The sequence below is a fragment of the Panthera tigris genome, chromosome A3, assembly GCF_018350195.1.
Source record: "Panthera tigris isolate Pti1 chromosome A3, P.tigris_Pti1_mat1.1, whole genome shotgun sequence".
Classification (NCBI taxonomy): Eukaryota; Metazoa; Chordata; class Mammalia; order Carnivora; family Felidae; genus Panthera; species Panthera tigris.
In genome coordinates this window covers 68712863-68726811 of record NC_056662.1, presented here as the reverse complement: position 1 = coordinate 68726811, position 13949 = coordinate 68712863, and the positions used below count along the sequence as shown (strand labels likewise).

The 13949-nt window shown below is 36.1% G+C and overlaps 1 protein-coding gene and 1 long non-coding RNA gene across 23 annotated transcripts in view; one reads left to right on the top strand and one right to left on the bottom strand.

The window, feature by feature from the left end:
• NRXN1 (neurexin 1) overlaps positions 1-13949 on the top strand; it is a 1119427-nt gene that overhangs the window by 906688 nt on the left and 198790 nt on the right. The gene's annotated exons all lie outside the window — the stretch shown is intronic.
• On the bottom strand, positions 5277-11092 carry LOC122237317. 2 transcript variants are annotated; one of them, XR_006215719.1, is made up of 4 exons: positions 10998-11092; positions 7095-7249; positions 6374-6429; positions 5277-5364 (listed from the first exon to the last, which is right to left on the bottom strand). It is a non-coding gene; the product is annotated as an uncharacterized LOC122237317 (long non-coding RNA). The 2 variants fall into 2 exon arrangements; XR_006215718.1 differs by lacking the exon at positions 7095-7249.

The following is a 13949-nucleotide window of genomic DNA, read 5'->3' as shown; positions in this document are numbered from 1 at the left end:
TTCAAATTAATTTTTTAAAGTTTATTTATTTATTTTGAGAGAGAGCATGCTGGAGAGGGGCAGAGAGAGAGAGGGAAAGAGGGAATTCCAACTAGCCTCTGCTCTATCAGCGTAGAGCCGGACATGGACCTTGATCTCATGAACCATGAGATCATGACCTGAGCCAAAACCAAGAGTTGGACTCTTAACTGATTTAGCCACCCCCACACCCCACCAATTATTTTTGATTAGTATGGGCAGCTATATCTCAAAGCACTTTTTATTGCTTTTCAGAAAAAAATTATAGTTCTAAATTCAGACCACACAAGTGATATTACTTGAATAGTTGACTTAATTTTGGACTACCTTGAAATTCTTTGCCTTGATAGCTTGAGGTTTCTGTATCTAGACGTTCATCTTCCCAGGATATACCAGAGTAGCCTTCTGTGTTTGAATCAGACTTTATGTTTAATTACTTTCAAGTAGCCAGGCAAGAGAAGGCCCCAGCTGTACCTGTTCCTAATTAACTCTTATTAGGTGTTCTGCTTCATTGAAGGTTTCCAAAATAAAGAGGAGTTCAAGACATAAGCAAAACAGTGTTGTCAAGTTTTGGCTTTGCCAGTGAGATGTGTGATTTGGAAAAATAATTCCTCAAAGCTTCAGTTTCCATAGCTGCAAATGGCACATTTTTTTCGGGTGATAACGAAGACACTTCCGGCTCTGGAAGTCTATGACCTCTTGAGCGTTTATGTGGTTGTAAGGTCTCCCCCATGAGAAAGCCTTTCTTTACCTGGCCCAGAACAGAGATCTTCCTTCTTCCTTGCCCATGGCTTTAATTTAACTTTCTTTTCCAGGGCACGAACTGACTTATTAACTTTTTCCTGAATTGTCGCTCCAGATCAGAATCTAAAAATTATTCGGATTTTAACAGATCCTTGTGCACCTGGAAAAGAGTCCATATAGCACCCTGTAGGCTGGTGAAGACTATGGGTGTAGTGGTGTGCCATATCTACTCCACCCAAGTTATTAACACAATTAATTCCCCTGGAGGATTTTTAGTAGTTGTTCTGATCTAACAAACTTTCATGCCTTAACTTCTCTTTTGATCTTTTCTGCAATCTAGATTGCCCACTAGTCAACAACCTCCATGTTGTCGATTGTACAGAGACCCATTCCCAATCCATATATAACCTAAGAACAAAGGGTTGCTGTGGATGTCAGTCCTGCCCCATTCCAACAGCTTGCCTCAGGTGTTTCCCCTACATCTTCAACCTGCCAGTCCAATCTTAAGCCAGCTGCATGGAGATTTGTTATATCCAACTTCATAAGGCAGCATTCTTTGCTGCTTGCATCTGACACCTGACAGGTCTATTTGTCTTAGATCAGTCCTTATACTCTTGGTCCTGATTAGCAATATCCTCACTACCTCCCTGGTACTACCCCTGCCCTCTCCTTAAGATATCAACTTCCAAACCAAGTATAATGTTAGGCACACAGCAAATGTCATCAGCTAGGTGGAAATATGTTCTGTTTTGTTCCATTAAGTGTTACTTTGAGAGTAAAAGGTAGCCATTCCTTAAGGCTTAAATTGCATAGATCTCAGCAGGCAGGATAGATAGAAGTAGACAGCAAGGAAGAAGAGCCCATAAATCCTGAGGTTTAGAACTTCCCTGACTTTTTGTCTCACTGGACTTCTCTCCATACTCTCTTACAGGATCTATAGACGCTAGGTTTTTGCATCACTTTTTATTTCTAGGAAGCTACTCTGAGAAAGTCAAGGTCTCCAAGGAATATAGGAAACACAACTGAGAACTGAAGCAATATATGACCAAGAAGTCTTTTTTTTTTTTTGTCCTGAAGTTCACAGCAAAATAAGATATTGTAAGGAGGCAAGAGTTTAGGATGTGAACTAGCTCATGAAGAAACATATGAGGTAGCATAACTGCACACACTTGACCATCTCCACGTGTACTTTAAGTTCACTTCCATGGATTTTTCAATGCCTTAATGTCTGTTTTGAAATTATGATGTTCCCACCGCCCTGGGATCTATACAATTAGCACACTTTGGCAAGAGCAAAATAAAGTTTAGGTCAAATGTATTTCAATTCCTGTGTAAACAACGCATGGCAGCTGGAAGTTGTTTTAGAATTGCAGATGGGAATAGGTAATTCTGCATCCCTATGTGTATCAAAACGCACATGCTCAAAACCACCACAAATCGAACTTTTTCTTCATACCTGTTCGATAGAGTTGTTGGGACCATTTATTTCTTTAACTACTATTGACTTATCCTAACAGTAGACCAACCGATATCTACCAGGCCTTTGTTAGATGTTTGTCCTTTTTTCTACCCCCTGAATAAAGCCTTGGGCATGGGAGTAGAAATCAGTAATTGCAAATTTTTAATTCCTGACAGGCAGGGTTTTACTCTCTCTGGCCTTTAACAGCCCATTTAGCCTCTTCAGGCTTTACCCATCAGCAAAATGTAAATAGCTGAATTAATGTGAATAAAGGGCTTTGAAGATGAAAACTCTTCTGCACTATAAGTGGCAACAGAGCCTTTCTTCCTTTATTGAAAAAACATTTATTGAGCTTAGTGTCAATTCTGTGCAGAGCACTTTAGGGAATCATAGAGATGTACATTGCCAAGGTTTCTGTCCTCGAGGAGGGTCACTCCCATCTTCGTGACACCCAAACCTAAACTGGGAAGTAGTGACTATTTCAACATTGGGCTTGGCTAGTGATTGCATGACTGGTTACGTCTTGAAGATACACATTTACCAAAGAAAACACTAATTCATTATCCACAATCATAAACTCAAAAGTAAGGTTTGTTTGTCAGTGATAGTCAAAGGGATCGTCCCTGAAACTCTAGCCCCTCAGGATGCTCCAGGACAAAAGTGTTAATGATTAACGAAGTTAGGAAGGAGCTACGTTAATACCATTCTCTTAAAGATTTACAGTGAATATGCTTACAGTTTTTCAACCCAAACTGAGAAACACATTTTTGCAAATCTCCTCTAATTTTACTCCATTGAATATTTACATCCAAATAATTCTAGAATCTTACAGAATTAAAGTGGGTTTCAGAGGTGTCCAAGTTATGTCTGAAAAATGGTTGCAGGGAGGAATAAGCTTCTCTTAATATGGACCAATAAAGGCATATTTAAGTCAAATAAAGTGGGCAATGTTTTTTTTTCTTAATTTTTTAAAATGTTTGTTTATTTTTGAGAGAGAGAGAAACAGAGCATGAACAGGGGATGGGAAGAGAGAGAAGGAGACACAGAATCCAAAGTAGGCTCCAGGCCCTGAGCTGTCAGCACAGAGCCCAACGTGGGGTTCAAACTCACAAGCTATGAGATTATGACCTTTAGCTGAAGTCAGGTGCTCAACCATCTGAGCCACCCAGGTACACTGAATATTTTTATTGGCTTTTATTTGAACTGTTTATAGGGTGGCTAAATACTTGAGTAGCTACAGTACATAATCCTAATGTGGCCCAAAATAGGCCCTCTCTTATTTTTTCATGGTAAGCCTATAAAGACTTTTTTTTTACATTTTATTTTTTTATTTTTAAAGATTTTTATTTTCAAGTAATCTCTATACCCAATGTGGGGCTCAAATTCACCACCTGGCGTCACATCCTCCACCGACTGAGCCAGACCAGGTGCCTCTGTTATTTTATTTTTTTTAAGAAAGCAGATTGGTCCATCAACTTGATTTTCACATTTCATCCCAATGTCTCTGTATGTTTGAATCATTAATTTAGTTTTTTATTATGACACATGGAGCATGGTTCATGAAACTTAGCAAATAAATTGTTCAAGCAAAATAATTTTCTTCTTTAACATGTTAGTTCTCCACCCTTTCTGAGTATCTGACCATTATTTTATTTTAATACAAAATTTCTATATAAAATTGACTTTAATTTTCTACTAATCTATTTTCTCTGTGGGAAAAACTACCCTTTTAGTTATATTCCAGTAGAAATCTGCCAAGGCAGTAAACTTTACCATCTTTGCTTCACTAAATTATGTTCAACTTCAGTAGAGTATGCGTTTGGACTGGTCAGAACCGTATCCAATTATTCAGTTTAAGCAGAGGTGATAGGAACTTTAAGCAAAGAAAGCTGACTTTACTTCCTTCTAGTTTTATATAAGTAGGACTTCAAGACAAAATGCTTTAGTTTTCAAATAAATATTGTAAAACTGAGGTTTTCAAATAGAATAATTTCCTTTCTTTGGCTTTCTGTGCCATCAACAAAGACATCATCAAAAACATGAGGTTTTCTTTGAGTTTTACCACCTTGAGGATTAATTTGCTTCAGTTTGGTTTGCTATTCATGATAAGTGTATTCATTTTTTTAAACTGTGTGTTTATTAGGAGTATTTGGATTTAAATTCATGTTGTCCATGGTATTCTTTTTGAGCATCAAAAATGCATGCAGAAAGCAAAATGAGAGTAATTTCACTCCTACTTTACGTACCTAAGAGGCAAATCATCCACATCTTGGAACTCCATCTGTATAAATATTTGTCGTTTAAATCCTGCCTTTCATTGCCAAAAGGCAGTGAGATGGTCAAGCTTCTGCCCACATGCTTCCTGATGTTATTGTATTAGCTAAGATTCTTTTTAATGTAAAATGGGGGAAATTTTAACTCAATCTGGCTAAAGCATCAGAGCAAATGTATTGGCTAATGGATTCAAGAAAAAAGCTGGATGCAGGAGAAGAAAGATGTCCTTATGACTCACTGTCTTTCTCTTTTTATTTTCCCACATTTCTATGACTTGCCATGGTACCACCAACCTCACGTCTTCTCAGATATGTTTTCTTAACTATAGCTTCCATCATGTGCCAGGCGACATCAAGTAAGACAAACATCCCAGTTCTCAAAGATCTCTCTGCTTAACATGGCACCTTATAAATATTTGATCAAGGTGTCATGTATCTTATTTTTTTTCTGTTACCAAGATAACCCCTCTTTCAGCCATTTTACATGTGGAAATCTATGATGAAAGGATAAGAATGAAGAATGAAAGACCCAAGGGAGTGAAGTAAGGGAAATTCCTTTTACTAGGTTCATCTCTGCGCGGTGCTCCTTGGGAACTGTTTAAAAGTCCTTTGCCATCAGGCCAATCTTAAAACTGCTTTTTTCTCCTGACCAATTTAGTTTTGCTTCTTACCTTATCTGACCTTTATTATACCCAGAAGAAAATGTGAGAGAATATTTTACTATGATTGAAGTAGCGTAAAAACAAAGTAGCATAAAAGCTTTCATATTTATTTATTTCATTGTAGTTCTACAGCACAGTCCTAAGACTTCCTGGCAGTTCTTGTATCTTTTATATTGACAGATGAATGATAAGAAGTCTAGTAAGGTATCTAGAAAAGAAGACATATTAAAACAGTAACCTATTGCCAGTTTTCTATGGAACCTTGACGATATCAAAGAAGCTGAGAAGATACTGGTAAATCTCAGAAAGCCCAACTCTGAGTAACTCAAGTAGATAGGCAGAACTATATTCAAAATCAAAACATTTTTCATCACGCCATTTCAAGGGGCAAAAAATTCCACACCATGTCAAGCAGGATTTTGAAAATTTCTAGGTCATTTACGATTTAATAATGCTTTTAAATTTTGCTCTTTTTGTTTTTAATGAGGGCAATGTTTGGTACAAAGGTGAAGTGGGTATTAAATAAAAAATGCATTGTTGTTTTTCACTTTACCTTGTCCCTTTAGGGGTCCCCCATGTTTTAGTTCAGATTCAGTTATTGTCATATATTCAGTTGATAGGCTCTGATTCCCATTATCATCCCAGTGGTTAGAGGGACTAGGAGTGACTGGGGAACTGCAAAGCAGAACTATTAAATTTATATTTACTGCTAATCATTTCAACTCCTGGCAGACAGCCTAATTGCTAGCACAAAGAGGATGCTCGTGAGAATCATGGTCATATAACTTGCCCAGTGACTTTCAGTAAGATACATGGTTTGTGAAAGCTCTTGGCTTATTGGGAGAGTAAATATTATTGCAGCTTGAGTTTCCTTGTGCTGTTTCCAACTCAGGATTTATTAAATATAATTTAACAAAATATCTAATTTAAAGAGATGAGACAAAATGTGATTAGTAGTTTCCCATCCTATGTTTTTGGGATGGGCAGCAATACATAAGCTCCTTAAAAGACCAAAAATGAATCTAGGGCTTTTTCTATGCATAATTCCCATTAATGTTAATAGCTTTTTGTGGGCACAGTTTCTATTAATGTTAATGAGATACACGCTGGAAGAAAAGAAAACTGATCTCCCTTTGCTTCAAGTATTTTCCAGTGTAGCCTGAGAATGAACATCTAATAATAAAATATACTGACTCCATAGACAGGGAATTATTCACCTCCTTCTTTTGTTTTCATTCTGTTTTGGCTTTGCTCAAGTTGTATTTCTGGAAATCTACAAAAAAAAGTACAACTATATCAGTTGTCTCAGCAGTAGCAACTGTTTATTCAACCAGGGATCTCCCATGTTTAGTGTATTACAAGACAATTTTTCTTTTATCTGCAGAACTGTACCAGTAGCTAACACTTGACCAGAGCTTATGTTGTAAGTGTTGTAACAATACTTAACTATGAAGGAAGGTGAGTTATAGTCAGGAAAAAAAAGACACGGAAGGTGTTTTCTTGACATTTAGTCAAGGTCAATCAAACATCTGCAGGGAAAGAGCAATACTCTTATATGCGCTGTGTTCTTAATATGCCAATTTCTGTATTAATGTTTAATGTATTAATGTTTTATATATGTTTACAATCCTGCCTAGGGGTAGCCTTTTAAGAGTCAGTCTAGGGGCCAAAATGAATCAAATACATTTTTATTCTAAACACTGTAATTTCGCTTCCTTTGCTATTGTTGTTTTCCTCTCTTCTGTTCTATGGTCTCTAGAAAAAGCAGCATATTTCCTAACGCAGTAAACAGGTCACTCAAAAGTCACTCAGAATTTTCCAAAGCAAACAAAAGAATAACTACTCCTTGTTAAAAAAAAGTTCTTAGGTTATACCACAAACCCCCCCCCCCCACACACACACAATGATAAATAGATTGAACTTCATCAAAAAACTCACATCCAAATAGTATCCAGATTCTCTCATATTACCCTGGCATGAATGTAGGCATATGTGTACATGTGGTCAACTCTGTGGGCATATTTTCCATTTTCTTTTCTTTAATTTTCTTTATTTCTAATTTCCATCCCATCTGTAACTTGGTATTCATGTCCCTAGATCAGCATATAAATGAGAATTTCATTAACTTTAAAGCTTAACTGTAACCAAAAATATTAATATTAAAGCCAGAATCTTAGTTAAAATGTTTTTGTGGAAAAAGACATGATCTTTCCTCTCTTTCTTGTCACTGGGTTGTCCCAGTTTCATCTGCCTTTTCAGTTTCTGGCTAAAAAAATGTCTTGAAAGAGAAATAGCTAGATCCCTGTTATCCCCAGGATTTCATATCCTGTCAGCCCTGCTTTCTGGTGCAAGGCCAGACATCTAATCTTATATGCTTAAAGGCACATGGGAGAGAAAACTCTGGAAATATAAGTCTGTGCTACTAAGAGATTTTAAATGAAAAAAGAAGATAATGTAGATTTTATTCAAGTGTACTAATTTTACATTCAAATGCTACTACTGAAATTTAGGACTGCTGAGAATCAACATTGTGATTTGATGGTTAATGTTGCTGCCACATTTTCAATAAATGAAATATTGAATATAGGACTATTACAGTCACTGGCACTGTGCCAGTATTAAGAAGAATATAAGGAAATATAGACAGTTCCAAGTGGGAATCTTTGTGTGTGTGGAGATACACACACACACACACACACACACACACACATGTACATTATATGTGCACATATATGCACATATATGTATATATAGACACACATATATAAGCAAAAATAACAACAGCAAAATGTGAATATTGCTAAAGATAATAAGTACTTGATTAATGAATGTATAATGAGTCATGAATCAATGGTTGAATAAATTCAAAGGAGCTAAAGAATTTCTAGATGCTGAGGTCACAGCAAGAGATTATGAAATGGTCTTTGAGGAATGTCTTAAGACCAAAATTGTGGTAGTGGGAGGGAAAAGATCTATTTCAAACATTTTAAGTTAAATTTGGTACATATTTACTCATAAAACAACGCTAGATAATAATATGTATGATTTCTATTATAAGACATTCTAGAAAATGCAGAACTATAGGGAGAAAAATCTGAAGGATGGTCGTCAGGGGCTAGTGACAGAGGAGGGGAAAAACAGTAAGGTTCTGAAATGCATTCTTTGTTGTGCTAGGCACTATGGATATAAGAAAGCATGCCTGCCTTAAAAGAGCCTATAATCTAGTTTGTTAAATTAATCCAAATTAATATGCATGTAGAGGGGAAGATCAATAAGTTGAAATATAGGCATAGTGGATTCTGTTGCACTTTTGGGTGAATCATTTACCCTGTGTCAGCCTATCCTTTTCATTAGGTAAAGTAATAAGATTGACCAATAGATGAATTTTGATATCACTTTTGTTTCTAAAAATTTATGGTCCTATTATTATGGTCCATGTGTTAATAATGAGAAGAAGTGGGCTTTCTTGAGAAGCCACCTGTGATATATACTGAAATATAAATTACATGAAAAATGATGTTCGGAGGTTAGGCAAAGTAAGCACAAAATAACTTTGAGATTCAACTCTCAGTTTCAGTTGCCTATTTGTGGCCACTAGGAGTGTAGGATTTAGTTGGGAAAATATGATATCCCATATTTTTATTAAGGTCAACTGTAGCCATCAATTTCAATCCTCAGTCTCTTCATAGTATACTAGCAGCATTTTACATGGTTGAATATCCCCTCCTTTGCAAAACACTTTTTCACTTGGTTTCTAGGACCACAGACTTTTTTTCTTTGATTGCTTCTTCACAGTCTCTTTTTCTGTTTTTTTTCTGATGTTTAATTAGTAGAGAACCCTCGTCCTGAGTCCTAGAGCTGAGTCCCATCTCTTTTCTCTTTATGCTCCTTCCCCTGGACCCCATTCTCTCTCATGACTTTAACAACATCTTTATGTGATGCCTTCATATTTGACCTCTAGATCTAGACTTACATCCCCAATTTACTACCCAATCCTGTACAAACTCTAGTTGTCCAAAATTAATCAGATATTCCTTTTCCAGTATACTCCTTCTACAATATTAGCTATCTCAGAAGTTGGCATTCAATACTGTTGCTTTTCCCAAAAACACTGAGGTCATCTTGAGTTCTTCCTTTATCCCATTTCCAATATGACAGCAAATCTGGTTGGCCCTATCTTAACATGATTTGATTATAATTAAAATGTAATAGAAATTTAACCACCTCTCACTATTTCAATAGCCTACTAATTCTTCTCTGTACTTCATTCTATTCCCGAAGAAATTAAGAATGATCTTTTAAAAATTTAAATCATAATTATATCAGTCATCTGCTTAAAATCCCCCACATACCGCTAGCCATTATCACCCAGGGTAGAATCCCAAATTCTTCCACTGACCTGTAAGTTCCTATATGATTTTATGATCTTCCTCTGCCTCCACACTCATACACACCTCTTTACTTCTTAATTACTCTATTCCAACCATACTGCCTCTTTCAACATGCCATGTTTTCTTCTATCTCCAAGCCTTTGTATGTGATCTTTCGTTTACTCAGAACCCTTTTCCTCTAGACACTCACACAGTTCTTTACCTCACCACTTGTGATCTTCATAGAGTCATCTTTTAGTGAGGTGTTTGCCAGTGTGTTTTGCAGTGCTATTTACTAACATTTCCTCTTCTCCTTTATTTTCTTACCAGATCACGTACTGTGTATTTCATGTATTTATCCAAGTTACTTTGTTTCCCCATTCTAGAATGAAAGCTGTAGGAGGCCAGAGGTTTTGCCTTTTGTTTCTGTTGTTCCCCAAGTTCAATAGAAGATGTCTGGTGTCTCAAGAACATATGTTAATGGATGCCATATCTGGTAACTGCAAGTTAATCTTTGCCCAACAAGTATTGCAGAACCCACCCAGAACAAGCAATCTGCTGCTAGTGGTCTCAACGCACTTTTCCCATTTGTGCATTTCATGTCGGATGAGATTTAAATGCCTTCACAACAGCCAAACAGGAAGAGCAAAGCCCCGTGTTTTGTGAAAATAGCAAGTGGGGAAGAGATTACAATTCATGTGGGTGATCTCTAGGACACCTGAAAAAGAACTTTTTGCTATTTGGCTTGAGATAATTAGCATAGTCAAGTGTCAAGCATTGCTCTGGACCTCATTAACACATCTCCTCGGGGAGGCATTTTTACTTGGAAAAATTAGCCTTTCCTCTCCAAAAGCACTGAAAAGACATCTTCCTCTAGCTAGCCTCTGGTGAGAATCTGAGCTTCTCCATTATCACATCTGGTAACAGAAGAGAATATACTTTGATTCATTGTCACATTCAGATAAGTGAAGAAAGAAGCTTCTCCACAAGTGTGAATAGATTTTGGTAAACAAATGGATTTTTTTTTTTCTTTTTTGAAAGGATATTTAAACAACAAGTGTCTCTGCTCTAGTGCAGCTTGGCTGTCTAGACTTGAAGGACTGCCTTCGGTTGTGTTCAGCATATGTTATCACCAAGCATACTTTTTATGAAAATGTACTGACGGTGCGACTTCCTCTCCAAAGATTTTTGAGGAGATTCTCTAAAGAAAATTGCCCTCTCGCTTTGTTTGTCTAATAGGTGCTACTCCATTTCTGCTGCACATTGTTTCCTATTGCACCGTAAATAACCCATAGTTTTATTGACCTTTGACAATCTTTAGGAAAGGTCTAGATTTTGTGGTTTGCTTTAGATTTACTACAAGTACATCAATGATTCAATCTCACTAAACATTAATAATAAGTCACTAGGATGTTTTCTTCCTTCCCAATCAAAAGAATCACAGTCTGTATCCCTCATGTACTTTACTTACACTGTCTTGGATAAGAAGCTTGTATTCTGAGCAGCAAGTGTTTAAGGTAGTTGAAACACAAGGAAGAAGGTGTGAATTCAAGTTCTGCCACTGGCTGGCTGTATGATCTTTGCTAAATTCTCTGTAACTTCGCTTCAACATCTATAAAGTGGGGATTATTACATAATCTGTTTAGTTATTGTGAGGACTAAATGAGGTAAGTGTAGTGCTTAAAATGGTGTCTATCCTGCTCTAAGTGCTTAGTAATGTTAACTCCACTTATTATTACCCCATTGCAAGTTCAAATGTCAGCAATTAATCAAAGCCACTCTTAATCACTGGATCTTATGAAATGATCAGTAGCTTAACCCAAATTTCCTTAGAATGTTTTAATGGAAATAAAGGTTTCGTGGAATTCAGGAGGACAGAGTAAGTGAAAGGTTTTGTTTAAAAATATATAAAAGGACTAGTTTTTCGTGACTTACACTGAATCTGTGTTTTAATAAATTCCAAATAGGAGATAATATTTAAGGAAATAGAGAATATGTATTATTGTCAAATCCATAAGTTCAATGACCCTATCAAATATACATTCATGTTTAAATAGCAAATGAAGACAGTGGGAATGGATATTTCACATTGTGAATAGCATTATCTCTATTACATAGCAGAGGCCTATTTTAAAAAGTAATTATTTTTAACACTTCTAAGAACGAATTTAAGCTAATATGTTTATCCCTAAAAATAAGCTATAAACTGTATCGTGGTTAATAATTTGTTTCCTCTTTCACTGTAAATAACCCATAGTTTTATTGGCTTTTGGCAATCTTTGGGAAGAGTATGTGTGCATGTATGCTTCGTGCGTATGTGTGTGCATTTGAGTCTTTGAACATTTGCCAGAGCGAGTCCTAATCATATTTTATAAAGATGTATATAGTAAAGTATACTTTTTAACCTTGAGATTTAATGGATATCTTCCTCTAGCTCATATATGTTTTGTTTGAAAGCAGTCTACAAATAAGAATATGCAGAGGTTACATTTACATGAGAAACAGGGAAAGTGAGAATAATTTCAAACATAATATTGTCTTTTACTGTTTATTGTTCGCTTCTTCATCAACAATAGAAATCTATTAATGATTGCTCTAAGCAGAATTTATGATGGATTACAGAGAACTAATTGTGTGCACATGTGAAAATATAACAGGATATTTCTTTCATTGAATTAAAAACATGTTTCTTTTTTTTAATGTTTATTTATTTTTGGGAGAGAGAGAAACTGCATGTGGAGAGAGGGGCAGAGAGAAAGACACAGAATCTGAAACAGGCTCCAGGCTCTGAGCTGTCAGCACGGGAGCTAGAATCCACAGTGAGATCATGACCTGAGCTGAAGTCTGGTGTTTAACCCACCAAGCCACCCAGGCGCCTCTAAAAACATGTTTCTAAAAAACTCATGAAAGTGCCTTTTTGTGATACTTACAAGACTGCATATTTTGTATCAGTTTTCACAAATGCTACTGGAAAAGTTAAAAAGAGCCAAACTGAAATACAAAAACAACTCAGGTAAATACAGGAAGATGGCATGAAAACATCCTGGTTAGGTGGCAGTTGCAAGGATTGATATGTGAACTAGAAGGCTTTGTGATACATTCATATATTTTGCTTCCTTTTTGCTTTATTAGCTGAATTAGGATTTTGAAGCAAAATCTCTTGAGCTAGGATTACAGTGTTTTACTATGTTTGCCACTCAATCTGGAAAAGACATTTTCTACGTTTTACATTCAAATGATAGATTTTTTTTTTTTATGGGCCTCCTCTTTGAACCTTTCTCTGTTTACTGTAAGGTTTTGCATCTCCCTAATCCCTGCCATAGGCTTTACACATGACAAAGAAAGCTCTGATAAAGGACTAGGAGAAACTTGCAATTTCTTTGGGGGCTTTTTAGAAGGATTTACATGCACAGTTAATTGTAACTTCTGCTTATATTTTCCCAAATAGACGAAAGCCTTAAAGTGTCTACCTTAGGAACACATTTAGCAGAAAAAGTGTCCCATATGTAGAATCAATGAATTTTGATTTTTTATTATTTTCTTTAAAAAAACATTTTCAACACACCCAGCCTTAAAAAAAGCACATAATGTTTAGAAATTCTGACAAAACAAAACCTGGAAATAAGATGATGCAGTGGCTACTTCTGGCTAAAGTTCTGATACGCTGTTTTTCAGAGTAATATGTGGGAAGATTCTAACTTGGATTGGGTGAGCATCATGAAAGTCTCAGTGTCACAGAGACAAGACGCATCTTTTCTGAGCCAACTGGCAAATATAAATCTAAAGCTTATCAGAAAGTCTTCAAGACCAACTAAAAATGATAGATTGGCACACGGGTATTGTACCTTTTGCAATGCAGTCTTTCCGCAAACAAAAATTAATCTGGCTTTAAACAGGGTTAGTGCAGACATAGAAATCCTTCCTATTGGTGAATTAGAATGTATTCCAGACTTATGGATAAAGGTGTCTGTCCTTGATTACACTGTGGTCCATTTTACAGCCAGTGGGAGCAAAATCTGAACACCTGACTGACTAACCACTAAGTCCATTGAGACCCCCAGAGTTCTTGAGGCCAGTATGTCAACACTTCACTACTACAGTTTCTAAAAAAGAGTTATGAAGTCTGCTTTTGAATTTGATGAAAACAAAATTAAACACGGAGCCACACTGTTCTTTTGTTCAGCTACTTTTAAAAGCTAGAGAAAGGAAAATTTACTTAGAAGATATATGTTCTTGCAATTTTTCTCCAAATGAACAATTCACCAATTAGAGCGTCATAGTCAAATTGCTATCCCAATTTTTGTCTAAAACAAAAGAAAAGAAGAAAAAAATGCTTCATATACCCACCTATAATCGTAAGAAGCCAGAGCAAGGGAGGGAGGAAAACTGCATATAATTTACATTCATATTATTTAGCAATTTA